This window comes from Gopherus flavomarginatus, chromosome 4 (assembly GCF_025201925.1).
Source record: "Gopherus flavomarginatus isolate rGopFla2 chromosome 4, rGopFla2.mat.asm, whole genome shotgun sequence".
In the NCBI taxonomy this organism is placed as follows: Eukaryota; Metazoa; Chordata; order Testudines; family Testudinidae; genus Gopherus; species Gopherus flavomarginatus.
In genome coordinates this window covers 202,401,964-202,428,760 of record NC_066620.1, presented here as the reverse complement: position 1 = coordinate 202,428,760, position 26,797 = coordinate 202,401,964, and the positions used below count along the sequence as shown (strand labels likewise).

At 47.6% G+C, this 26,797-nt stretch overlaps 1 protein-coding gene across 4 annotated transcripts in view; it reads right to left on the bottom strand.

Annotated features, from left to right (window-relative positions):
- Window positions 1-24,556, bottom strand: part of ADGRF5 (adhesion G protein-coupled receptor F5) — a 90,157-nt gene extending 65,601 nt beyond the window's left edge. Inside the window, exons 1-2 of one of the 4 annotated variants that reach the window (XM_050950625.1) lie at window positions 24,339-24,556; window positions 7,688-7,813 (exon numbers count right to left, since the gene is read on the bottom strand). The gene's annotated coding sequence lies outside the window, so the exon portion shown is untranslated. Of the gene's footprint in view, window positions 1-7,687; window positions 7,839-7,907; window positions 8,039-13,364; window positions 13,402-24,338 lie in introns of those variants that run through there. The other 3 variants (XM_050950627.1, XM_050950624.1, XM_050950623.1) reach the window with 3 other exon arrangements.
- Window positions 24,557-26,797: the final 2,241 nt, after the last annotated feature.

Sequence of the window (26,797 nt, the reverse complement as noted above, 5' to 3'; positions counted from 1 at the left end):
AAAATGGACTCAAATCTGGTCTCCCCCATGAAATCTGGTGTTCTGGGGGCTTTTACCCTATATACTAATGAGGTAAAGTATGCAAAAGTACTAAGGCCATCAAGTGTTTAAAAAACTTAATTGTGATTAATTGCAGTTTTAATCCCATGGTTAAACAATATTTGAATACCATTTATTTAAATATTTTGAGGTTTTCTATATTTTCAAACATAGGGTCAGAGCTGGGGGCTCGGGGCTCCAGCCCCCATCGGGGTGCAGGCCTCCAGCTGCTCTCAGGGTTAGTGAATGGGGCTCCAGCCCACCCACCACCTTGGAAGCTGAGCACTGGGGCTGCTCCAGAGCTGCAGGGCTGCAGCTTCAGTCCCCCCTGCACCCCTGCTGCCAACACCTCCTGCCTCACCATTAATTTTGATTTCAGTTAATCTCAGGTGTTAACTGCGATTAATTGACAGCCCTAAAAAGTACACAGCGTTTCTCAAACTTGGGATCTCAACCCAAAAGGGGGGTCACAAGCCAAGTGTGTAGAGGGGTGGTATTGGTACCCTTACTTCTGCCCTGCCTTCAGATCTGCGCAGCCAGAAAGTGGCAGCAGCTGTCTGGGCGCTCAGCTCTGAAGAAGTAAGGGTAGTATCGTGGGGGGGGTCATCACTTTTTGGGGGACAGCCTGAAATATTTTCCACGGGGATCCCAGCAAAAAAAAAAAGTTTAAGAACCCCTGATTCAGCAGACTCCCTTATCCAGGGCGACTTACAAATGTAACCGTAGTAGTAATACGCTGTTTATGTACTGTATGATCACATCTGCAAAATATGCTATTTACGCCATGACTAACTCATGAAAAATGTGTGATTTCTCTGCCACTTAAGTAGGGAGCCCCACTTTAGTTATCGTCTCTTATTCAGTACTGAGCGGTTGGCTCCCGCCTCCTATTGGCCCATGACGCCGGCCTCCCCATCCACTTGTAGAATTTTCAGCCAAACACCAATGTGCTTTCGCCCTGGCTGCCTCTCACGCGCCGCATAAGCATCTGCAAAGCTGGTGCAGTCTCCTCCTCTGAAACCCTCCTTAAAAGTCTCCTTTGCTGGAATTCCTCTAAAAACTTGACACCAGCAGGCTGTTGCTGTGTTGAGACACAGCCTCTCATGCTGCCCAAGAGTGTCCAATTGTTTCCTTGTCCCACATGGTCACCATCTGTTTTCTCTTGTCTTATACTTAGATTGTAATGTCCTTGGATCAGGGACCATCTTCTTCAGTGTTAGTACAGCACATAGTACAATGGGACTGGGGCTCCTACATGCTACGGTAATAATGATCATTAAGGCTAAGTTTTAGTCATGGGTATTTTTAGTAAAAGTCATGGATGGGTCACGGGCAGTAAACAAAAATTCATGGCTCGTGACCTGTCTGTAACTTGTACTATATACCCCTGATTAAATCTTGGGGATGGGGATGGCCCAGGGGTGCTGCGGGTGCTCGGGAGGAGCAACCCAGGGGTGCTGCAGGTGCTCAGGGGGTGGCCCAGGCCCCCTGCTGGTGCTGTGGGAGTGGGTGGGGGTGCGCAGCCCGGGCCACCCGCTGCTAATGGTAGGTGAGAGAATTGGCAGGGATGGCAGGGTCCCTACCTGTCTCTGCGCCTCCCTGGAAGGGGTGACATCCCCCTCCCTCAGCTGCTAGGTAGAGGTGTGGCCAGGCAGCTGTGCACACTGGTCGGATCCGCAGCTCCCATTGGCCACAGTTCCCAGGCAGAGTTGTCTGGCCATGCCTCTGCCTAGGAGCTGAGGGATGGGGGATGTCGCCACTTCCGGGGAGCCCTCTGAGGTAAGCACCACCCATAGCCTGCCTCACCCCAACCCGTGCCCCAACCCTCACCCTCTCCCACACCCAAACTCCTACTGCTGCTGCTGGGTGGGGGTGGGGAGGCAGTGCGGTGGTCTGAGACTGGCCCAGTAGCGACCAGTGCGACTGTTCCAGGGGCTGCCTGAGCTGCTCAGGCGACCACTGGGCCAGATGCACCGGCCACTGCAGAAGTCACAGAGGTCATAGAAAGTCACAGAATCCGTGATTTCCGTGACAAACTCACAGCCTTATTGATAATTAATAATAGCTAACACAGGTGGAGCTCAGCCAGCGTCACCAGCAGTGGGACATTGGTGATACATTTCTCTAATAATGATTCTTTCCTCTATTACAGATGCATGTAAAGGCTCCACACTGAGATCAGGACCATGGCGTGTTGGGTACTGTAAAAACACACAGTAAGAGACAGTGCCTTTCCCAAAGAGCTAAGACAGGACAGATGGGAAAGAAAGCATTATTGGCTCTATTTCACAGATAGGGAACTGAGGCACACAGGGATTCATGACTTGCCCAAGGCCACACAGGAAGGCTGTGGCAGAGCCAGGAATGAATCCAAGGCTCTGGCATCATAGTCCAATGGCTTAACCACAGGATGCTCCTTTGCCTCGGAAGGACACGTACGCCAATTTCAGAAGCAAGGGACAGCTGAATGAAGAGCCTGCAATAAAGCACGTAGCGAAGCTTTGTGAAATATTATTATTGTATTTAGTGCCGTAGGACTGAGTTAAAGCAGGAACGCCAGTGAAGTCTTTCCTTTCTATTTTAACAATGAGAGGAAGCTCTGCTTTATCAGCAGAATTTCCTAGGATACTAAATCGGACACTAGAATTCCACTCTATTAAACTTCTCTGGCAGGTATTTTAAGATAAGTGCTTTGCAGTAAAATTTAAATGGGGATCAATGGAGCTCAGACATTGCTGGGCTACAGCAAACCCAATGTGCCACAAGATCTTCTCTGGTCTTGAAGCTCAGGATATATTTGAGTGGTTAAGCAGGAGAATTGTCCCTTCCTAACCAGAGAAGTTTTAGCACCAGAGGCAGATTGGGAAGTGAGATCTGTTCCTGGCACTTGCCTTGCACCCCTACCACCTTCCATAACCCTCTTATAAGCCGATTGACAGGTCTGGCAATGTCATCTGCAACTAGAAAAATTAAGCAAAACCATCCAGCTAGCAAGAGGTTCTGTGGAGAAGGTACTTATACAACCCTCCCCAGCAAAGGAACAGAGCACCTCCCAAACAGGAACTCATTTATCTTCCCACCACCAGCTATGTGTGGCAGGGAGGAAACTTTAGTGCGGTTTCACAGACAGAGAGCTGAGGCAAAGAAAGGAGAAGTGGCATGCCCAAGGGTACCCAAGAGTTCTGTGACAGAGGCAAAATATGGAACTTGGCTCTCCTGAGTCACAGCTCAGGGCTTTCATCACTGACTGGTCTGGTGCAGCTGCACAAATGGGAGGAGGGAGGACAGGAGGCTCTTTTACCCCATCTGCATCCACCATGCAGTACGCTGCCAATTTGGGTGCAGCATGCAGGGATGTGGAGCTAGTTGGTGCTGCTGGCAGTGGTTACCGCCTGAGAGGGGTGCAGGGGCGGCGCTAGGTATTTTGCCGCCCCAAGCACGGCAGGCAGGCTGCATTCGGCAGCTTGCCTGCAGGAGGGCCCCAGTCCTGCGGATTCAGCGGCATGCCTGCGGGAGGTCCACTGAAGCCGTAAGGCCAGCTGACCCTACGCAGGCATGCTGCCGAAGGTAACCTGCCTGCTGCCCTTGCGGCGACCGGCAGCGCACCCCCTGTGGCTTGCCACACCAGGCACTCGTTTGGCATGCTGGTGCCTGGAACCACCCCTGGAGGGGTGTACTAGCTCAGGGGCAAGGCCATGGCCCTTGTTCTTTCCTGCACATCAGCTGGCAGCTGCATGGCTGCAGAGGTGGGGATTGCACTTTTTGAAAGGTATGGCAAGATCTGCTTCCCCCGGGCCCCGGAGAGTGCATCCCTCTAGTGCCGTGACTGGGACACAATTTAGCACAAAGGTGTTTGCAAAAAGAGCAGGCATCTTCCTGAGGTTCTTCCCCCCTGGCAGTTCAAGTTACTGCCCGGTGGGATGCGAGAGCGCAGAGCTGTTGTGCCAGAGCTGGCATTAGTCGCCTCTGCGGGGAGCTAGGTTAGCAGAAGGGAAGACACAGGGTTTTGTGGTGAAGTCCTAGGTGGGGTCTCAGGGCACCTATCTTCAATTCTCAGCTTCACCACAGCCTCCATGCGGGACCGTGGCCAGGCAACCTACTCTCTCGGTGCCCCTCAGTTCCTCATCCATAATGGGAGCACTGGTATGTCCCCAGCTCACAGGGGGTGCCGGGAGGATAACCCACAACGTTTGGACGCTCACATACTGTGATCCTGCAGGGGCCATATAAGCACCTGACTGACAGGAACTCAATGTGCTACAACTTCCGTGCCACACAGAGCCGAGCGGGAGAATGCTGAGAACTGCCAGCTCCAGGTGACCTTTAAGCTCTACCTAACAGGAACATTCCTTAACATGCTAACGTGAAACAAGGAAGCAACGAGCTGAGCCTGGGAGTGGAAGAAAACACTTCTCCTTATTCAGCAGCGGCCCAGCACCACTCTGGGATCTATCTCTCCGGCTGGTAAAATGGTGGCTGTGATGGGCCAGGGAAAGGCTTCGAGGAGGAATTTGTTACAGATGTTGGCAGGTCAGCTGTAGCTCAAATAGGAGTGATGGGCTTGATGCAGAGATAACCGGGTGAGCGTCTATCTCCTGTGCTGTACAGAAGGTTACTCTAGATCAGTGGTCCCCAACGCAGTGCCCGCGGGCACCATTGCGTCCGCCAGGGCATTTATGTGCGCCCACCTAGTGCCCAGCAGGGGAGAGAATCTGCAGCCCAGCGCCTGCCGGAGACAGAGAACTCCGGGGCCACAGGCTGTGGGCACCGGTGTTCTCTGTCCCTGGCAGGCGCGGGGCCGTGGCTTTTCTCCATAGCTGAGAGAAGCCGCAGCCCCGCGCCTGCTGGGGACAGAGAACTCCGGGGCTGCAGGCTGCGGGTGCCGGTGTTGTCGGTCCCTGGCAGACACAGGGCTGTGGCTTCTCTGGGGCTGCAGACTGCAGGCGTTGGTGTTCTTGGTTCCCGGCAGGCACGGGGGCTGTGGCTTAAGCTGGAGAGAAGCTGCGGCCCCCCGTCTGCCAGGGACAGAGAAGTCCGGGGTTGCAGGCTGCAGGTTGCGGGTGCTGGTGTTCTCTGTCCCTGGCAGGTGCGGGATCTGCCTAGTGCCCAGCAGGGGAGAGAAGTCGGGGCCCCATGTCTGCTGGGGACAGAGAACTCTGGGGCTGCAGGTGCCGGTGTTCTTGGTCCCTGGCAGGTGTGGGGCTGCGGCTTAAGGCGGAGAGAAGCCATGGCCCCGCGCCTACTGGGGACAGAGAACTCTGGGGCTGCAGGCTGCGGGCGCCAGTGTTCTCTGTCCTCTCGGCTTCTCTCCGCACTGCCCAGAACTGGTGCTAAAAAAATTAAAAATAAATAAAAATGCTCCTACCCTGCAGAATGGACAGAATGCTTCCTCGTAGCATGTGCTGCCCCAGGCACGTGCTTGCTCTACTGGTGCCTGGAGCCGGCCCTGTATGTGAGTAATTGTTGACGCCTGCCACACTCTTCTGAAAACACGAATGTGCTACTGGCCACAAAAAGGTTGGGGACCACTGCTCTAGATGATCATAATGGGCCCTTATGGTCTTAAATCTAAGTGCTGAGGTCTCCTAAGGCCAAGGAACTACCTTCAATCATTTTAATTTTGCATTACAAAGAGAAATATAGTTCCAGATACTGGTGTGGCTTTGACTGAAATGTTTCACATCTATGTTCCCTCACTACAATCCACTTAGGTTACAGCGCACCAGAGATGTCAGCCACAGGCCGTGATGCTGGGCTGCTTTTCTTGCTCTAGGCGAATGGATTAACGAGTGCAGAGTACTCTAGTAAAGCTTCAGGCTTTTAACAATCAGAGGAAGCTCTGCCTTGATTGAGGAATTTCCCAAGCCTCTAATTCAGACATTAAAAAACTGCTTTTTTCAGCTAGGAGGAGGGGTGTTTAAATAACAAGATAAAACAATAAGCAAATGTAAGGGGACCAGGGTAAACATATTTAGTTACAGCTCAGCCTTTTCAAGAAGGGGTTTTTATTTGTTATCAGAATCAAAGGAGCCAAGCTCAGGGGATAAGATCTGGGGAAGTTTGATAACAACAAATGCCAGATTCACAGTAAGTTGTACTCCTAGGACCAGGTCCTCTGCTAAATCAGCTTTGCTCCGTCCACTTCAATGGAGTTTCATTGATTTGCACCAGCCGATGATCTGGCCCTAATTTCTTCATGTCATTTTTCATTGCAGGGCTTGGTACAAAACATTGCAAGATAATGAAAGTGAACAAAATGTTGAAAAAGTTTCTTGCTAAGCAGGAAATCTGTGGATTGAAAAATGCACCTTCTAGGGTATAATAGCAACAGGTAACCTAGAGAACAAAAGAAATTCTAGCCTTCCACAAATTAATACTGATCTCCTTTATAGTTCTGACCCACTGCTTTCCCATAGTTACAGACTTGTTTCACCTGCTAAAATGACGATAAAAACAGAATTCATAATAATATTTTGCAGTTATATGTCACCTTTCTTCCCAAAATTGAAATGCTCTTTACAAACATACTTGAACATTATTCTCTCACTGATGAGGAAACTGAGGCACAGAGGTGCTGCAACATGCCCAGGGTTACATAACAGCCCAGTGACAGAGCCAGGAATAAAATCCACGTCTTTTGACTCCCAGTCCCCTGGACTAATCACTAGATAATGCTGCTGCATAAATGTAATCACACTCGGAGAGTTTCATCTTTGCTGAATCAATGCTTACATGAGTCTACAGTGTTGGAGTCAGGATCATCAGATCCTTCCACAAGGTGCATGTCAAAGGGAGGTGATCTACCCTGAAAGCATCTGTGCTTTCCCACTGACTCACAACTTGACACTGATGACAAGCCAACACAGAGGTGATGGCTGCTTTGCCAGGATACAAATTAACGGCAGATAAATGAGTTACTAAAAACTCAGAAAGGGTAGAAAAAGTGATGGGAAATAAAGATAACTGTGAAACCCAAAGGAAGTCCTATGCTAAGGTCTCCTGTACTGCACTTCATATCCAAGGTCCTTCTCCTTTAAAACCCTGTTTGGTCTAATGTGAAAGTGACAGAGCCAGACTGCAAGAGATCATGTGTAAAATAAATGATTATGGCATAAATCTGAATTGAATATGTCACATTTATCTACACTGCAAACCCCAGCCAGAGGAGAGATTTCACAAGGGGAACATTATTTTGTCATCACCAGGCTGAACAATCGAGCTCTTTTTATAGTTCTTGCAGTTTCTCAGAGGCACCATGTTTAATATTATTTCCTACATAAAACCAGTGCCTCCTTAATACAGCACCTCCTATCACCTCCATCTCTGATGCGCTGAATTTTATCTAGCTTAGTCATAGTCGCAGTTAAAACCTACCCAAAAGGACATAGCAGAAGGTTACATACTGTAGTTCCCACTTCCACAAGCTGAAAATATCATGCTGGAAGCTGTCATCTTATCACCTTAAAATGAAACATTTATTATGACAGTTATGCTAATGTAAATCTGCACAGGGTCCATGGACTCTGACTGAGTTATTTTAGGTTTGCACTATGAACTTAGAGTCAGGCCCTGAAAACTTTCCTGACCAAATGATTCCACAGCATAAGGGGGAATGGCTGTTGTTACAGTCAACATGAATAGTCCTTACCTGAAGGAAAGCAAGTGACAGGCTCCTCTGAGCCAAATGTGAGCTTCAGCCTCAATCTCTGTCCTTTGTTTTCCCACAGAATCCTCTATAGCTCAGCGACATCAGGAAGACACACCTGTTTTTTACCTTTTGGGAAAAATAATAGAACAGCCTGAGCGCAATTTTCAGAGACACACACAGAGCAAGAGACTTTGGATTTAAGTGAACAAACCAAACTAACATCCAACAAAGATCCCAACTTCCCCTTTCTGTGGCCAATGAGGATCTATCCCATCATTCATATTTCAGGGTGGAACTCCAGTAAATACCACACGGGACTGACTGGCTCTCTGCCATATGGGCAGGGCTGATTTTCCCCACTGTCTCAGTTCTCACGGTGTCTAGAGAGCAGAGGTGTGTTGCCTTCTCCTGCTGCTGCTGGTCTGAAACACTAAGATGGCATTTAGCCAGGAGAGAGGGAGGAAGCCCAGGGAAATGTAAGAGTGAAAACCTTTTCCATGGGATTTCCTGTGCTTGAGGAAATGTGAGGCTGGGGAGGGGGAGCAGGGAGTTCCCCATGGAAGTGATGGAGGGTTTAATTTCAACACAAAGCAAACACTATTTCACCTGTTGCTTCATTTTTTGATAGTTTATGGGGATGAAATAGAAAAGGCGACTGGCTTAGGAGACAAAGCCCCATTGTCAGATGTGACCTGGACTCTTTGGGGCCTCCATCCCCAAAGGAGACTTAGACTCAGGGTTGCAACACCAAATGTTTGAGCATCCTGCTACCTCGTAGAATGCCCAGCTCCCGGGGTGGGCACCCCCTAGAATGCCAGGGGAGAGAGAGACACCTGTGAGCAGGAGAGGGGGAGTCGCATAATTCCCACCCTCTACTGAGATAGGTGCCTAGCTGTCAGTCAGGGGTAGATGCCTCCCTCCACCCAGGTTTCACAGCTGGCAACCCCTGCCTGGAGGCAAGCGCCTAAGTCAGGTCAGCTCTTTAGCCACTAGTGGTGCCCTGCTTACATCCAAAATCCCAGTGGTTGAACACTCACCCATGATGAAGGAGACCTGGGCTTAAATCCCTACTCTATCTGATATGCACTAGGGATTTGAACCAAGCTCTCCTGCTTTGTAAGTGAGTGCCCTAACCACCAGGCTGTAAACTACTCTGGACTGAGGAGGAGAGAGAAGCTCTCAAACTTTCCTGTTGAAGCTGTTCTACCCTCTTAACAGATCGATAGGAACTGATCACAGGACTACAAAATAATGGTAGCTTAGGTACAAGTGATCATAACTTGATCACATTTATAATTTGCAAGCAGAATAAAGTCCAGACCAACTCTATAGATACACACAGTGCTTTAATAGGGCCAATTGCACAAAACTGGAAACAATTATAAGCCAAATCAGCTGGGAGGAAAAATATAATCAGAAAAATGTGAATGATGATTGGGAATCATTTAAGAACACTTTACTAGATTCTCCAAAAGCCACAATCAAGGAAGAAGGCTGTACTGGCTTAAAAATAAATGACCTGGTTTAGAGGGGAAGTGAAGGCAGAAGAACATAAGAATGGCCCTACTGAGTCAGACCAAGCGTCCATCTAGCCCAGTATCCTGTCTTCTGAGAGTGGCCAGTGCCAGGTGCCCCAGAGGGAATGCATAGAACAGGTCATCATCAAGTGATCCATCCCCTGCCACCCATTCCCAGCTTCTGGCAAACAGAGGCTAAGGACACCATTCCTGCCCATCCTGTCTAAGGGTATGTCCAGACTACCTGCTGGATCGGTGGGTAGCGATCGATCCCTGAACTCGCTCCCGTCAACTCCGGAACTCCACCAGGGCGAGAGGCGGAAGCGGAGTCGACGGGGGAGCCGCGGCCATTGATCTCGCGCAGTGAGGATGGGAGGCAAGTCGAAATAAGATACATCTACTTCAGCTACGCTGTTCCCGTAGCTGAAGTTGTGTGTCTTACATCGACACCCTCCTCCTAAGTGCAGATCAGCCCTAATAGCCATTGATGGACCTATCCTCCATGAATTTATCTATTTCTTTTTTGAACTCTTATTGGCTTGGCCTTCACAACATCCTCTGGCAAGCAGTTCCACAAGCTGACTGTGCGTTGTGTGAAGAAATACGTCCTTTTATTTGTTTTAAGCCTTCTGTCTATTAATTTCATTTGGTGACCCCTAGTTCTTGTATTATGAGAAGTAGTAAACAACACTTTTTTATCTACTTTCTCTACACGAGTCATGATTTTTTAGACCTCAATCATATCTCCCCTTAGCCATATCTTTCCCAAGCTGAAAAGTCCCAGCCTTATTAATCTCCCCTCATACGGAAGCCATTCCATACCCCTACAAATTTTTGTTGCACTTTTCTGAACCTTTTCCAATTCCAATATATCTTTTTGAGATGGGGTGATGTAGCAGGGTGGACCCCTGCTCCTGCACTGAAGGGGTTAAAAACAGCCCTGGGAAGGAGCTGTGGCTGGAGAAAGCAGCCTTCAGGGTGGGGTAAGAAGCCTGGGCTGATTGGGGAAAGTAGACTCAGCTGTGGCCATGCTCCAATCAGGCCCAGCAAGCCCCTATAAGAGGCAGAGAAGCCAGAAGCCCTAAATAGTCTCTCTCTAGCTATAGAGGTAGATAGGCCTGGCTATAGGGAGCTGGACATAAGGTACCTGAGTGAAGCAGGGCTGGGGAAAGGCAGAGAAGCTGAGGAGCTTGAGCCTGGAAAGCCCCAGGCTGCGGCCTAGCATTGGGCTAATAGGTACTGGGGGTTGCAGAGGGCAGCCCAGGGGTAGGCCAAGGCAGCAGGTCCAAACCCTCCTTGCCAGTGATGAGTAGGCTGATACTGCAGTCTGCCCCAGGGCGTGGGGCTAGATGATGAATGGCAGTAGCCATACACTGAGGCAAGGTGGGGATAGAGGGTGCGGGTTCCCTGGGGACAGGAGACCCAGAGAGAAAGGGGTTACTGCCAGGGGGCAGCACCCCATGTAAAAGGGCACAAGGTCCAATGAGGGACATGGGGGCCAGAGGACAGGCAGATCACTATCCTGCAGAAGGTGCTCCAGAGCTGGAATGAGCTAATTCCCAGAAGTCACCAGCAGGAGGCGCCGCAGGGGTAAGTCCGCTGTCTATAGCCGACCACATCTGCATGCAGTATTCAAAATGTGGGCATACCATGGATTTATATAGAGGCAACATGATATTTCCTGTCCTGTTATCTATCCCTTTCTTCCCAACATTCTGGTCACCTTTTTGACTGACGCTGCACCTTGAGTGGATGTTTTCAGAAAACTATCCACAATGACTCCAAGATCTCATCCTTGAGTGGTAACAGCTAATTTAGACCCCATCATTTTATATGTATAGTTGGGATTATGCTTTCCAATGTGCATTACTTTGCATTTATCAACATTAAATTTCATCTGCCATTTTGTTGCCCAGTCACCCAGTTTTTGAGAGATCCTTTTGTAGCTCTTCGCAGTCTGCCTAGATCTTAATGATCTTTAGTAATTTTGTAGTTGCAAATTTTGCCACCTCACTGTTTACCCTTTTTTCCAGATAATTTATGAATGTTGAATAGGACTGGTCCCAGAACAGACCCCTGGGAGATACCACTATTTACCTCTCTCCATTCTGAAAACTGACCATTTATACCTACTCTTTGTTTCCTATCTTTTAACCAGTTACAAATCCATGAGAGCACCTTCCCTCTTATCCCGTAGCAGCTTTCTTGGCATAACAGCCTTTGGTGAGGGACCTTGTCAAAGGCTTTCTGAAAATCTAAGTACACTATATCCACTGAATCCCTCATGTCCACATGCTTGTTGACCCCCTCAAAGAATTCTAGTAGATTGGTGAGGCATGATTTCCCTTTGCTAAAACCATGTTGACTCTTCCTCAACAAATTATGTTCATATATATATATGTCTGACTATATTGTTTTTTATTATATTTTCAATCAGTTGCCCAGTACTGAAGTCAGGCTTACAGGTCTGCAATTGCCGAGATCACCTCTGGAGCCCTTTTTAAAAATTGTCATCTTATTAGCTATCCTCCAGTCATTTGGTACAGAAGCTGATTTAAATGATAGGTTACAGACTACAGTTAGTAGTTCTGCAATTTCACATTTGAGTTCCTTCAGAACTCTTGGGTGAATACTATCCGGTCCTGGTAACTTATTGCTGGTTAATTTATCAATTTTTTTCCAAAACCTCCTCTAATGATACCTCAATCTGGGACAGTTCCTCAGATCTGTCACCTAAAAAGAATGGCTCAGGTTTGGGAATCTCCCTCACATCCTCAGCCATGAAGACTGATGCAAATAATTCATTTAGTTTCTCCACAATGGCCTTATCCTTGAGTGTTCCTTTAGCACCTCGATCACCCAGTGGCCCCACTAGCTGTTTAGCAGGCTTCCTGCTTCTGATGTACTTAAAACAAATTTGCTATTACTTTTTGAATCTTTGGCTAACTGTTCCTCAAATTCTTTTTTGTCCTTCCTAACTATATTTTTACTCTTCATTTGCCAGTGTTTATGCTCCTTTCTATTTTCCTCACTAGGATTTAACTTCCACTTTTTAAAGGAGGCCTTTTTGCCTTTCACTGCTTCTTTTACTTTGTTTAGCCATGGTGGCTCTTTTTTGGTTCTCTTACTATGTTTTTTTTAATTTGGAGTATACATTTAAGTTGAGCCTCTATTATAGTGTCTGTAAAAATTTCCATACAGCTTGCAGAGATTAACTTTTGGCACTGTACCCTTTAATTTCTGTTTAACTAACCTCCTCATTTTTGTGTAGTTCCCCTTTCTGAAATTAAATGCTACAGTGTTGGGCTGCTGTGGTGTTTTTTCTGCCACAGGGATATTACATTTAATTATATTATGGTTACTATTACCAAGGCAGCTTTAAAAAAATAAAAACTTAATACATAAATGGAAGAAAGGGGAAATTGATAGTGATGAATATAAATTAGCAGCTCAGCATTGTGGTCCTTTGCTTCACTTATCAAATTTCTACAATTTATGGCCAGAAGAGTCAAGGACAATAAGAAGGAATTTTTTTGAATTCTCTGACATCTAGTGATGATTGGGGATGGGGAGGGAAGGGGAAGGAGAGACTTCAGGACAAAACTGTATTTACATGAACACACCTGCATTGCTGAGGTAGACAGCAAACACAGCTGTGTTGCCAAAGTGATCCATTTTGGCTGGTATTGGGTTACAAATCACTTTAGTTCTCAACACCAAGAAGAAAAGAGGCAACAGGACAATTTTCAGCAATTTTAGAGCCTGAGCCTGTGGAGATTGAGCAGCCAGAAGCACAGCAGCCAACGGTGAGGGCAGCCACACCATGGCAAGCCTCTTGGATGGAGGAGTTGGCAAGGACAGTCGCCTCCGATGACTTTGATCTCCTTGTAGACAGACTCACTAAGGACCTATCTGCAGAAATTGTATCTGGGAGGAAGGGAACTCAGGAGAACACACTGACTGCTCACATAACTCCTGAATCGAGCCATAACAAAAACAGCATCAGAGAAGACAGGAGAACAATATCTGTCATTGTTACGATCCAGCAGCAGCACCCAGGATCCAGAAGCTCTACTGGTCAAACCGCCCAAAGGCTATGAGAGAGATCCTCGACAGGCCCTCACATTACTGCGCAATCCCATCTGAGACTATTCTCTTACTTCAAGGGTGTGTTTGACCGTGTAGCTCAGAACGATGCGCAGTGTCCAGGATGCCTTCATCCTCTACCCCAGGTTGACTATGCAGGGGACCTGGAACAAGACTTTACATCACAGGAAGTAATGACCAGACTTAAAAAGACAAAACCAACAGCCCCAGGAAAAGATGGCATTCGCTATAACTTCCTGAAAAAACAAGACCTGGGTTGCCTGGTGTTAACTGCCATTTTCAACAAATGCAAACAGTTTCACTTTACTCCCAGCTCCTGGAAGAAGTCTATGATGGTGCTTGTTTACAAGAAGGGTGAGGGGGACAACCCCAGTGTCATAACTTATTCCCAGATTTGGACCTTAGCGTCCAAAATATGGGTGTTAGCATGAAAACCTCCAAGCTTAGTTACCAGCTTGGACCTGGTAAAGCTGCCACCACCCAAAAAATTAGAGTGTTTTGGGGCACTCTGGTCCCCCCAAAAACCTTCCCAGGGGACCCCAAAGACCCAAATTCCTTGAGTCTCACAACAAAGGGGAATAAACCATTTCCCTTCCCCCCTCCAGGTGTTCCCTCCCTGGGTTCCTGGAGAGATATACAGAAGCAAGCTCCGTGAATCTAAACAGAGGGACTCCACCCTCCCTATTTCCAGTCCTGGAAAACACAAGTACCGAGAGCAAATCTCTCCTCTTCCTCCCTCACCCAGAGGGTATGCAAAGTCAGGCTAGTAAATCTAACACACACAGATTTCCCCCTGACTTCTTCCTCCCACCAATTCCCTGGTGAGCTACAGACTCAATTCCCTGGAGTTCCCCACTAAAGAAAAACTCCAACAGGTCTTAAAAAGAAATCTTTATGTAAAAGAAAGAAAAATACATAAAAATGGTCTCTCTGTATTAAGGTGACAAATACAGGGTCAATTGCTTAAAAGAAATATGAATAAACAGCCTTAGTCAAAAGAACAAAATTCAAAACACTCCAGCAACTACACACATGTAAATACAAAAGAAAAAAACAATAACCCCTATTGTTTTATGATCTTTGTACTCACAACTTGGAAACAGAAGATTAGAAAGCAGGAGACAGAAAAATCACTCTCATAGCCGAGAGGGTCAGACACCAGACAAAGGACAAAACTCACACACAAACTTCCCTTCCCCCCAGATTTGAAAAAGTCTTGTTTCCTGATTGGTCCTCTGGTCAGGTGTTTCAGGTTACTCCTTTCCATGTGAAAGAGACATTAACCCTTAGCTATCTGTTTATGACATCCAGCAAGTGGAAACCCATCTCTCTCTGTTCCACAATGTACAAACTGTATGCTAGCTGCCCTGTGGCTAGGATTATAGACTGGTTGGTGAACAGAAGAGCCATCAGCTCCATCCAGAAGGGCTTCATGTCATGCGAAGGATTCTATGAACACAACTTTTGTCCTTCAGCCTGCCATCCACATGGCCAGGAGGGCACTGAGGCAATGTGCAATAGTGTTGCTCGACCTGCCTAATGCTTTTGGATCCATGACCCACCAGCAAATTTTTGCATTCCTGCAAGAGTATGGGATGTCTGAAAACTTCCTTCTACTGATCCGGGACTGTATGAAGGCTGCACCATCATCATCTGCTCCATGGAAGGAGAGACGTCTGAAATTCCTATCCATAGTGGTGTGAAGCAAGGCTGTCCCCTGAGCCCCATCATTTTCAACTTAGCCATGGAGCTGCTCATTTGAGCTATCTCCAGCACTCTAGGTAATTTTGACCTGTACAGCAATAGAGTGAATATCCTGGCCTATGCAGATGATCTGGACCTGATTGCAGACAACCCTGAGAGTCTCCAACAAATGCTCAACATTATCAGCCAGGCTGCCAACTGGATGGGACTCCACTTCAATGCTAGGAAGTGCACATGCCTGCATATTGATGGCAGTAGAAGTGACTCGATCCAGATGATGCTGTTTCAGATCTAAGATGGACCCATAATCTTCCTTGAGGAGGGGCAAGCATACCAACATCTCAGCACACCCAGGGGTTTCTGCATCCAGCAGACACCCTGAGGATATCATTGAGGACATCCTATGAGATGTGGCCAGGATTGACTCCTCTCTACTGGCACCATGGCAGAAGATCCCCCATATTTCATTCATCCTGAGGGGATCTGCCATGACGAAGGTACCTCTGAACAAGGCAGACAACACCATCCAGCAGCTAGTGAAGAAGTGGATGTTCTTCCCCTGACAGCCAGCAATGAACTGGTGTACACGTCGCACAGGCAGCGCGACACCAACATCTTTCATATGGGTGATCTGTGTGACCTTGCAGTGATCATTCACGCCTTATACGTTTGGATATTTGGACCTCTGGTGTCCAGCTGCTTAGCCCTAGCATTAAACTTGAAACTTGAAGTGTTGCTAGGTGCTGTTTAACAGCTGTGTTGCAGCCCAGATATGGCTGCATTTTAGTGATTTAGGATATGTCTACACTACCCACCGGATCAGCGGGTAGTGATTGATCTATTGGGGATCAATGTATCGTGTCTCATCTAGACAAGATACATTGATCCCTGATAGATCAAACACACTCCCCATCGACTCCAGAACTCCACCAGGGTGAGAGGTGGAAGTGGAGTCGACAAGGGAGCTGTGGCCGTCGAGCCAGTGCTGGGAGGATGCGAAGTCAATCAATCTAAGTCGATCTGAAATACGTCGACTTTAGCTATGCTATTCTCGTAGCTGAAGTTGAGTATCTTAGATCGATTCCCTCCCGCCCCGCCCCCTCAGTGTAGACTGGGCCTCAGGTACTCCAGTAAATATTTGCAAAGTGTTTTGGCATCCTTTGCCGGGGCAACATTTTCAAACATACTTAACTCAAATGTGCTGAAAGCCAATGGGATTTAGAATCCTAAGGGCTAGATCCAGAAAAGGGATTTAGGTCCCATATTGCCACTTTAGTAGCCTAGGTCCAAAATTTAGATCCTCAAAAGGCCCTCAACTGCTGCGTAATCCTGTAGGTGCCCACGTTTCCACAGGCAAAGTCCCCTAAATTTCTGCCTGCAGGCATGCACAAAGGTACCCAGGTCCTGATAACACTGAACTAGTTGGCATGTAACTCACCTTAGCCCCAGCACAATTCCCAAACCAGGTACTCCGCCTCCTACCTCATATTCATTAGAGCAGAGACTAGATGAATGCCTTAATCACCAACCTATAGAATCACTCTAAGACTATTGCTGCCCCAAGGAAACCCCTCATCCTCGGGGGATAAGGCCATTGTGGAGAAGATATATTTCACAGCAGTCTTCACTGCAGGGGATGTGAGAGAGATGCCCACACCTGAGCCATTCTTTTTAGGTAGCAATTCTGAGGAACTGTCCCTGATTGTGGAGCTTTTAGAATAAATTGATAAATTAAACAGTTATAATTTACCAGGACGAGATGGTATTCACCCAAGAGTTCTGAAGGAACCCAAATGTGAAATTGCAGAACTACTAACTGTGGTATGTGACCTATCTTGGACACAAGAACAAATAGATATAAACTGGATACTAGGAAGTTTAGACTTGAAATTAGACAAAGGTTTCAAACCATTAGAGGAGTGAAGTTCTGGAACAGCCTTCCAAGGGGAGTAGTGGGGGCAAAAGACATATCTGGTTTTAAGACTAAGCTTGATAAATTTATGGAGGGGATGGTATGATGGGATAGCCTAATTTTTGGCAATTAATTTAGCAATTGATCTTCGATTATCAGCAGATAAGTATGCCCAGTGGTCTGTGATGGGATGTTAGATAGGGTGGGATCTGAGTTACTACAGAGAATTCTTTTCTGGGTGCTGGCTGGAGAGTCTTGCCCACAAGCTCAAGGTTTAACTGATTGCCATATCTGGGGTCGGGAAGGAATTTTCCTCCAGGGTAGTTTGGCAGAGGCCCTGGAGGTTTTTCACCTTCCTCTGCAGCATAGGGCACGGATCACTTGCTGGAGGATTCTGTGCAGCTTGAGGTCTTCAAACCACAATTTGAGGACTTCAATAACTCAGACATAGGTTAGGGGTTTGTTACAGGAGTGGATGGGTGAGATTCTGTGGCTGCATTGTGCAGGAGGTCACACTAGATGATCATAACAGTCCCTTCTGACCTTAGTCTATGAGCCTATCATTTAAATCAGCTTCTAGAGCAGATGACTGGAAGATAGCTAATGTAACACCGATTATTAAAAAAGGCTCCACAATAGAGTTGCCAACTTTCTAATTGCACAAAACCGAACACCCTTGCCCCACCCCCGTCTCGCACCTTCCCCGAGGCCCAGTCCCTGCCCCGCTCCCTCTCCGAGGCCCCACGCCCCTCCATCCCCCCTCCTTCTGTCACTTGCTCTCCCCCCACCCTCACTCACTTTCAATGAGCTGGGGCAGGGGGTTAGCATGCAGGAGAGGGGTGAGGGCTTTGGCTGGGGGTGCAGGCTCTTAGGTAGGGATAAGGGATTTGGGATGTAGGAGAGGGCAGTTGGGGTGCAGGGTGGGGGGTGAGGGCTCCAGTTGGGGGTACGGGCTCTGGGGTGGAGAAGAGATCTCAGAGCTGAGGCAGGTGTTGGGGTGTGGGCTCTGGGAGCGAATTTGGTTACTGGAAGGGACCTTAATAATCGGTAGAGGATTCAGGTGCAGGATGGGGTGTGAGGTGTGGGGTCCCAGCAATGCTTACCACTGCTCGTAGGAGTGGCCGACAGGTCCCTGTGGCCCTAGGTGCATAGGCAGCCAGGGAGGATCCATGCACAGACCTTGCACCTGCAGGTGCCCCCCCTCGGAAGCTCCCGTTGGTCACAGTGCCCGGCCAATGGGAGCTGCAGACCTGGCACTCGGGTGGGGACAGCATGCAGAGCCTCCCAGACTGCCATTGTGCCTAGGGGTCACAGGGACCTGGCAGATGCTTCCAGGAGCCACGTGGAACCAGGGCAGTTAGGGAGCCTGCCTTAGCCCCAGGTCCCCGCTGCACTCCTGACCGGACTTCTAACAGCCCAGTCAGCAGTGCCGACCAGAGCCACCAGGGTCCCTTTTCAACCAGGTGTTCCAGTCGAAAACCAGATGCCTGGCAACCTACTCCACAGGTGATCCTGGCAATTACAGGCCAATAAACCTAACTTCAGTACCAGGCAAATTGGGTGAAACTATAGTAAAGAACAGAATTATCAGACACATAGATGAACACAATTTGTTGGGGAAGAGTCAACATGGTTTTTGTAAATGGAAATCATGCCTCACCAATATATTAGAATTCTTTGAGGAGGTCAACAAGCATGTGGACAATGGTGATCCAGTGGATATATTGTACTTAGATTTTCAGGAAGCCTTTGACAAGGTCCCTCATCAAAGGCTCTTAAGCAAAATAAGGAGTCATGGGATAAAAGGGAAGGTCCTTTCATGGGTCGGTAACTGGTTAAAAGATAGGAAACAAAGGGTAGGAATAAATGGTCAGTTTTCAGAATAGAGAGGCATCTGTACTGGGACCAGTACTGTTCAACATATTCATAAATGATGTGGAAAAAGGGGTAAGTACTGAGATGGCAAAATTTTCAGATGCTACAAAACTATTCAGCATAGTTAAGTCCAAAGCTGACTGCAAAGATTTACAAAGGGATCTCACAAAACTGGGTGACTGGGCAACAAAATGGCAAACGAAATTCAGTGTTAAGTACAAAGCAATGCATATTGGAAAACATAACTTCAACTATACATATAAAATGATGGTATGCCCACATCTTGAATATTGTGCGCAGTTCTGGTAGCCCCCATCTCAAAAAAGATATATTGGAATGGAAAAGGTACAGAAAAGGGCAATAAAAATTATTAGGGGTATGGAATGGCTTCCGTATGAGGAGAGATTAATAAGACTGGGACTCTTCAGCTTGGAAAAGAGATGAGTAAGGGGGGATATGATTGAGGTCTATAGAATCATGACTGGTGTGGAGAAAATAAATAAGGAAGTATTATTTACTCTCTTATAACACAAGAATGAAATTAATAGGCAGCAGGTTTAAAACAAACAAAAGGAAGTATTTCTTCACATGATGCACAGTCAACCTGTTGAACTCCTTGCCAGAGGATGTTGTGAAGGCCAAGACTATAATAGGGTTCAAAAAAGAATTAGATAAGTTCATGGAGGAGAGGTCCATCAATGGCTATTAGCCAGGATGGGCAGGGATGGTGTCCCTAGCCTCTGTTTGCCAGAAACTGGGAATGGGCAACAGGGGATGCATCACTTGATGTACCTGTTCTGTTCATTCCCTCTGAAGCACCTGGCATTGGCCACTGTCAGAAGACAGGATACTGGGCTAGATGGACCATTGGTCTGACCCAGTATTACCGTTCTTACATGTAGTGTTAACTATGTACACCCCAGGGAAACACTATAGAAGAGAGATAGGGCTTGTCTACATGAAGACTGAGTGAACAGTAAGCGGGGATGTGAATCTGCACTGCTCTAGCCTGACACACACTAACTGGCTGAGTGAACCTTGCTACTGTGCATTAAAGGTTCTGCTATGTGCCTGGATATCTGCAGGGGTATGGATCAGTGTTCACGCTGCACTCCCTGTCAGTACTGGCCCCAGCCAGGGAAGCTAATGATCCAACCAGCGGACCAAATTTGGTGATAAATCCTGGTCACGTGTTACCTGAGGCACATTGCACATACACAGAGGGTATGGCTATGCTTGAAACTTTAAAGCGCTGCCGTGGCAGCGCTTCGAAGTGCGAGTGTGGTTGCAGCGCCAGCGTTGGGAGAGAGCTCTCCCAGCGCTGCATGTACTCCACATCCTGATGGAGTTTAGCTTGCAGCGCTGGGAGCCGCGCTCCCAGCTCTGCGGCACTGTTTACACTGGCGGTTTACAACGCTGTATCTTGCAGCGCTCAGGGGTGTGTTTTTTCACACCCCGAACGAGAAAGTTGCAGGGTTGTAAAGCGCCAGTGTAACCAAGGTCCAAGAAGAAGAAATGTGTGGCAAGCTAGTATGCTGTAGAGTAACAAGGCAGCTTGCCATGCACTAAGTAATGATGTAGACAGGACCTTAGCTACACATCTGTGTATTCATTTACATTCCAGAGCGTAGAACTGCTGAAGGTAACAAGTTCTGCTCCTGTTGGAGTCATTTACTTCCTTAAGAGCAGGATGCACTTTGAATGCCCTCCCCAGGCAGCATTGCAAAGGGTCAGATAAGGATCAGCTCAATAACTAGCTTGGATATCTCAATGAGTTTAATAAAAAGATGATTTCTCTTCGGCAGGCCTGTCAGCACCAGCATCTACCAGGACCCAAACCAGCCCATTGGTATGCAACTATACTGGTTTTAATCCCTTCACAGGAACAGCAGCTTTGTCACTGAGGCAAGTCACATCAGGTTCCAGTCCATTTCTTGCGGGAAGCAGAGTAGCAATACATTAAACCACAAAAGGTTGCACTGAAATAAGCATCTCGGAGCGAATTATTCAAATCTCTTGGGCATGCCAAATTGGTTGTATCGTTATGATTTATAAAATCGGAGGGGGGGAGCTTTAGACCCCAGTAAAAATAATTCCTTATATCTGAGTACCTCCGTGCCTTGCAAAATGAATTAAGTACCATGATCCTCCTGTAACCCTTCTGCCCCTCTAGTTGGCAGCAACAAGGGCCGGGTTCAGTATCCAGCGGTTCCGTTTCAGTAACACAATGCATAACTGGCTCGAGCCCCCACCCAGTGACCTGGGACACTCACATACCACACCCCCCTGGGCGCCTCTAGGAGGCAATACTTCCCCTCTCGCAAGCACGGAGTCTGAGTGTAGCAAAATCTTTTTTAATAAAGGAAGGAATCAATGCGGCATCCCATTGAAGAAACACCACAAACAGGGTTATAACACAAACCATAAACAAAAACCCACCTCCAAGTACGTTTGGCACTGTCCTTTTTCCGCTTAGGGTTTTAAGTCCAATCATCCCAAAGTCCAACAACCCAAAAGTCTCTGGTCAATGCCACCCCAGAGTTCGAGAGTCTATCTGTAGAGGTCCCTCCCCCCAGCCTGGGTAGAAAGGGGCACCTTACGTGGTCCAGGGCCAACTGCCCTGCCTCTCCGTGGGTTTGGCTTCCGCCTTCTCCACGAACTGCTCCGCTTTACCAGCTGCTCCACTCTGCTCCTCCAGCCGTCCTCAGGAACTGCTCCGCTCCACCAGCTGCTCTGCTCCATGAGCTGCTCTGCAAAACTGCTCGGCTCCGCTCACTCTGTGGGCCACTCCACCCGTCCCACAGCTACTCCACTCTGCTAGCCGCTCTGCTGCCACCAGCTGTCCCGTGATCCACTCCAGCCGTCCCCGCAACTGCTCCACTCCGCCAGCTGCTCTGTTCCACAGCATATCTTCAGGCTCCCCCACTAGTTAGCACAGTGCTCTCAGCTCAGTCATTTCAGCTTTTTTGTGATTTCAACTCTTAGTGATCTCAGCTCTTAGTAGGGAGCCCCACTGCTAGTGCACCATTAGCCCAAAGTGCATTCAGCTCAGGAACCTGTATTTAGATTCTTGAGGGAATAAAAAAATCAACTCTGACATTCCACAGTGGAGAGAGGAGGGGGTGCAACTGGTGCTTCTGGCTCTACAAGGAGACTGCACCACCAGGCACAGACACCTGTCCCCAGCCTCTCTCCATTCACTGGGTTTTGGAACCCATGTCCCTTGTCTAGCAAGTACCACCCAACTGAGGGTGAGTCATTTGTCATCGAGCAGTCCCACCGCTCAGCAGTCTGGGATAGGGTAGGCGTGCCTATGCAAATACACTCTCTGACATTCTTTCCACCAGATGTCAGGGTAGAGCTTATCCTGACTCTGCTTACACTCCTTTTACATATGGGGAAACTGAGGCACAGAGCAGTGACCTAAGTTGCTCAAGGTATCACAGTGAGCCTCCTTGAGAGCTGAGAATAGATTCTTTGCCTGTGGAGGATAGTTAAGTGCCTCCATCCACTTCACCACCTGTTTCCTTGAGGTTGAGGAGAGATTGGACACAAGTGCGGGAGAAGGTTTGGCAGCTGGTAATGGAAGGGGCACTCAAGCAGAGGCTCTTTTGTGAGAACGGTAGTATCTTGCAGATCTCACTGGGCAGGAAATAGCACAACAAACACCTCTCACATGGTATTCTGACACTTTTGGCCCCAGCCACCACCAGGAAGGGCAAAGAGAAGCAAAAACAAAAAGTCAATATTTAAAACCTGCCATTTAGTTGGCAAGACTGGACTGGGTTAAAGGGCAAAGTTAGAGGTGACCGACAGAGGAAAAAAACATATCGGGCTGGTATTCTTTTCTTCTTTATTATGCTGTATGCAAAATGCTGGAAATGTAGAGGATCGGGCCTAATCCTGCAAACACATACACAAGTGCTTAACTTTCTGCACAGGAGTAATTCCATGGAAGTCTGTAGGACTGTTCCTGGGAGTACAGTTAAGCACATGGATAAGGGTTTGCAGGATCAGGGCCATTGGCGCTGAAGTCAGTAGAGCAGATCCTCAATTGATATAAATGGTCAGAACTCCATGGATTCTAATTGAGCTCTGACGGTTTACACCAGCTGAGGCTCTGCCCCAGTGAGTCACTGTGAAGGTGCAGCACTCCTCAGGCATGCTACACATTGCAGGATTAGTGTGTGTATGCTTTCCAGGGTTATCTTTCTTACTTGTTTGTTACAATAGAAATTCTGATCTTGCCTGCCCTGGAAGACTTGACAGATGACTGGCAATCTGGCAGGATTATAGAAAATCCATTTATAGTACAGCTAGAGATGAAAAGTTCCAACTGCACATCCCCAAAGCCCTCCAAGAAAAACGGGAACACACGACTTGACAATCCTGATATCATATCACATTAGTATAGCCTGAAAATACAGTTTATGGGCTGAATCATTAGGTCAGTTATTATTGAACCAGAACACCAGGCAATTTTACTAGTGCAAGACCGGACTTTCTTGCTTCATAATCAGCACAAAAATGAAAGAAAAAAAATCAGTAAGGTGCTATGTACAATGAAATAAAAATCACTGCTATCAGCTTGGGGAATTGTGCTGAACAGGATCAGCTGACATGGAGAAGGAGTGCTAAAAACATTGCTAGATCTACCTGAAAAGAGGTTTCGGGACTCTCAAAACATGAGGCTTGATTCTTCTCTCATTGGCACCAATTTCACACCAGTGTAATTCCATGGGAGGCAATGGACTCACTCCTCGTTTACACACTAGTGCAAGTGAGAGCAGAATCAGGTCCATTGACTTCACTTACATTCAGGGTGGGAGTAGGTGGAGTTAAAGAGAGTGGCCATTCGCCTTTGAGCCCAGTGACTGGTATGAACACACATAGGAGCCTGCATCCCCTCGGCAGAGAGGAGGTCTGCACTAGGACAGGAGGTGCACAGCTCTAGCTTTCTGTTGGATACTGGCACTGTCCAGAGACACCATGAGTCAACTTCAAGTGGACCTGATCTAGATTTAGCTTCACCCAAGCCACCTTCTTCTAGGGGGCCAGACTGTGCCTATTAAGGTATGTCTACACTGCCATTAGACCCCCATGGCTGGCCTTGCCCGCTGACTCAGGCTCACAGGGCTTGGGCTGAGGACTCTGTGAGGTGAGAGAGTCCCAGAGCTCAGGCTGCAGCCTGACTCTGAACATATACATCAAATTAAAACAGCCCCAGAGCCTGAGCCCCTTGAGCCTGAGTCAGCAGGTACAGGCCAGCCGTGAGTGTCAGACTGCAGCACATACATTACCCTTGGAGTGCTTGGTGGAGAGTCTGGGAGGAGGGAGGTGTGAGAGGCTGAGATTTTGTGGCCTTCGTAAACACGAGTCAATCGAGATCCATCTCAGAGCAAACTGCGTTGCCTCCTTTCTTGCACTGCTCCTGAAATGTGTCTATTTCCTCTACATGTTTTTTACCAACTGCCCTTCCTGATAGGGGAACTGCTGAGGTATATTTTTTTCTGAAACTGTTATTTGTATTACTCACCTTTGACTGAAACAGGCTCTTCACCGAATTTTACCGCCCCTTCCCACTTCTTCATCATGAGTGCATGCTGTTTTGTTGTTGTAGGGTTGCTCTCGTCCTGGATAATGGTGCTGGGGGCAGAGGTGCAGAATCAGATGGAGAAGAGAGGTTAGGAATGCAGCACTGAGTTGTTTGGTTTGCAGAAATCCTAGCCAACTTGGCAAAGTCTCGCTCGTTTCCCATTGAGAGAGGGAAGTAATCTTTCACAGGCTGCTTACATGCCAACACCTTCACCCAAGGCACTTACTAGAAGGAATGTATCACCTTGATCTCTATATAATTAAAAGAATTTGTGCCCCTCCCCCTTTGAGATTCCAGACACGCTCAACAATCTCCAACAATTCCCCCAGCAGCCTCCCCCTCTCTGCCCGGACTGGAGGGGTGTTAGCAGGTCACTTTACCTTGAGTGGTCCCTTGAAATGAGTTAACTACTTATGCTAAACAATCTATCCCACCTTGCATTTAGCTGTGACACCCTGAGGTCAGATCTACTCTTACGAGGCTGCAGCTGAGCTGCTGTAGCGCCTCAGGGCAGGTCTATGCTACAGGGTTAAGTCAACCTAAGTTATGCAACTCCAGCTATGTGAATAACGTAGCTGTAGCTGGAGTCAACCTATGTTTCTTGTGCCGGTGGAGTACCAGAGTCGATGGGAGCACGATCAGTGGCCAGTTTAGTGGGTCTTCACTAGACCCACTAAATCAACCGCCAGTGGATCGATCGCCACGCATGGATCCCCGGGTAAGTGGAGAGAAGCCCTCAGTGAAGACACTACTATGCTGGCGGAAGAGCTTCTCCCATCAGCGTGGTTAATACCCTTCTGAGAGTGGTGGTAGCTGTGTCGAGGTAAGACACCCTCCCATCGACATAGTGCTGTCCACCCCAGGGCTTAGGTTGGTGTAACTGCCTCGCTCAAGGGTATGGATTTTTCATATACCCTGGGTGACACAGTTATACGGACATAAGTTAATAGTGTTGACGTGGCCTGCATATGTTCCCCAGAACTCAAGAAGAGCTCTGGGTAAGCTTGAAAGCTTGTCTCTCTCACCAACCGAAGTTACCTCACCCACCTTGTCTTGCTAATATCCCGGGACTGACACAGCTACAACAGCTTGCTTAATCCCTGTTAACGGCACTTGGTACTCGGCCATTTGATTAAGCTGTGTCTGGGACTCAGCCACTGGTACTCCCGGCATCAACAGTTCCTGCTGACTTTGCTGGGCACTTACAGAGCTCAGCACCTGACAGGAACGGGTCCTTTGCATGATCACCAACCCCAAGGGCGAGATTCACAAAAGGACTCAGGCACTTGACTGCCACTTTGGAGGCCTAAATCCCAAAATCAGGCCCCTCTGGGATTCACAGCCCCCATCCTCAGCTGGCCCTGCAGGTGCCTAAACTTGCTTGGCCCTTAAATTTTTTTTCAGTAAAAGTTCCCTATATTCCTGCATCTGAGCTTGCACAGTGCAGCCTCATGCCAGGCGTCCAGATGCCAAAGCCCTAGAGCAATGCACAAACAGGGGGAAGGGAAGAGTTTCTCTGCTCAATTTGCAGGACCTGATCCAGTACACATGCTGGGCTGTTTGCACTGGAAAAAAGAGGAGAAAGGATTAAAAAAATGAAAACCCCACTTTTCATACTTTTAAAAATGTTTTCCAATGGGAAGAAGCTATAAAACAGTAAGAATGGGTGTGTAAATAGGTTTTTTAAAAATGAAAGTAGGAAAAACCCTTTCTCCCCAATTTCCCCAGTGTTAAAATTGGGGCAAGAGTTTTTAAAAAGGGAGAAAAAAGTGTGGGTGCGGGAGGGACCCTAACCAAATCCAAAAGTTGAAAAAAGGAAAAACAGACTGAATCAAAACACTGTTGTAAGTTGCGACGAATGAAGTAATTGTGTTTTGTTTCAAAATGGTAATTCAAAATGAAAAAATTCATTTTTAATTTTCCATTTGAAATCAACCATTTTCCTGCAGAAAACTGTATGATGCTGGCAGACCAAGTGCCAGCCCTTGCCGAGGCTGTAAGTATCAGCTGAGCACTGACAAATTCATAGCTGGAAACCAGGCCAGCTCACCTGTATGTTAGCATTGTTCAAGAAAGGTTTTAGACTTCTACGAATATGTCAGTGTTTATGACTCTATGGAATGCTTGTGAATTGCTGCATGGGTCAATTTCCCTTGTAATGGATGTACCCCATGCTATAAAGTGATATGTAAGTTTGCTTTATAACTATAAAACTGCTTGCACTGAACCTGTCAACCAGTCAGGAGGGATGGTCAACCACCCATCAAGAAGGACTATCAAAATTAACATAATGATACAAAGACTTGGTTAATGGCCCTCTCACGCCCATAAAGGTGCTCTGTGCAAGAAAGCTTATCCTCATCAACTTGAATTCTGAAAGAAGGAAATAAAAATAGCTG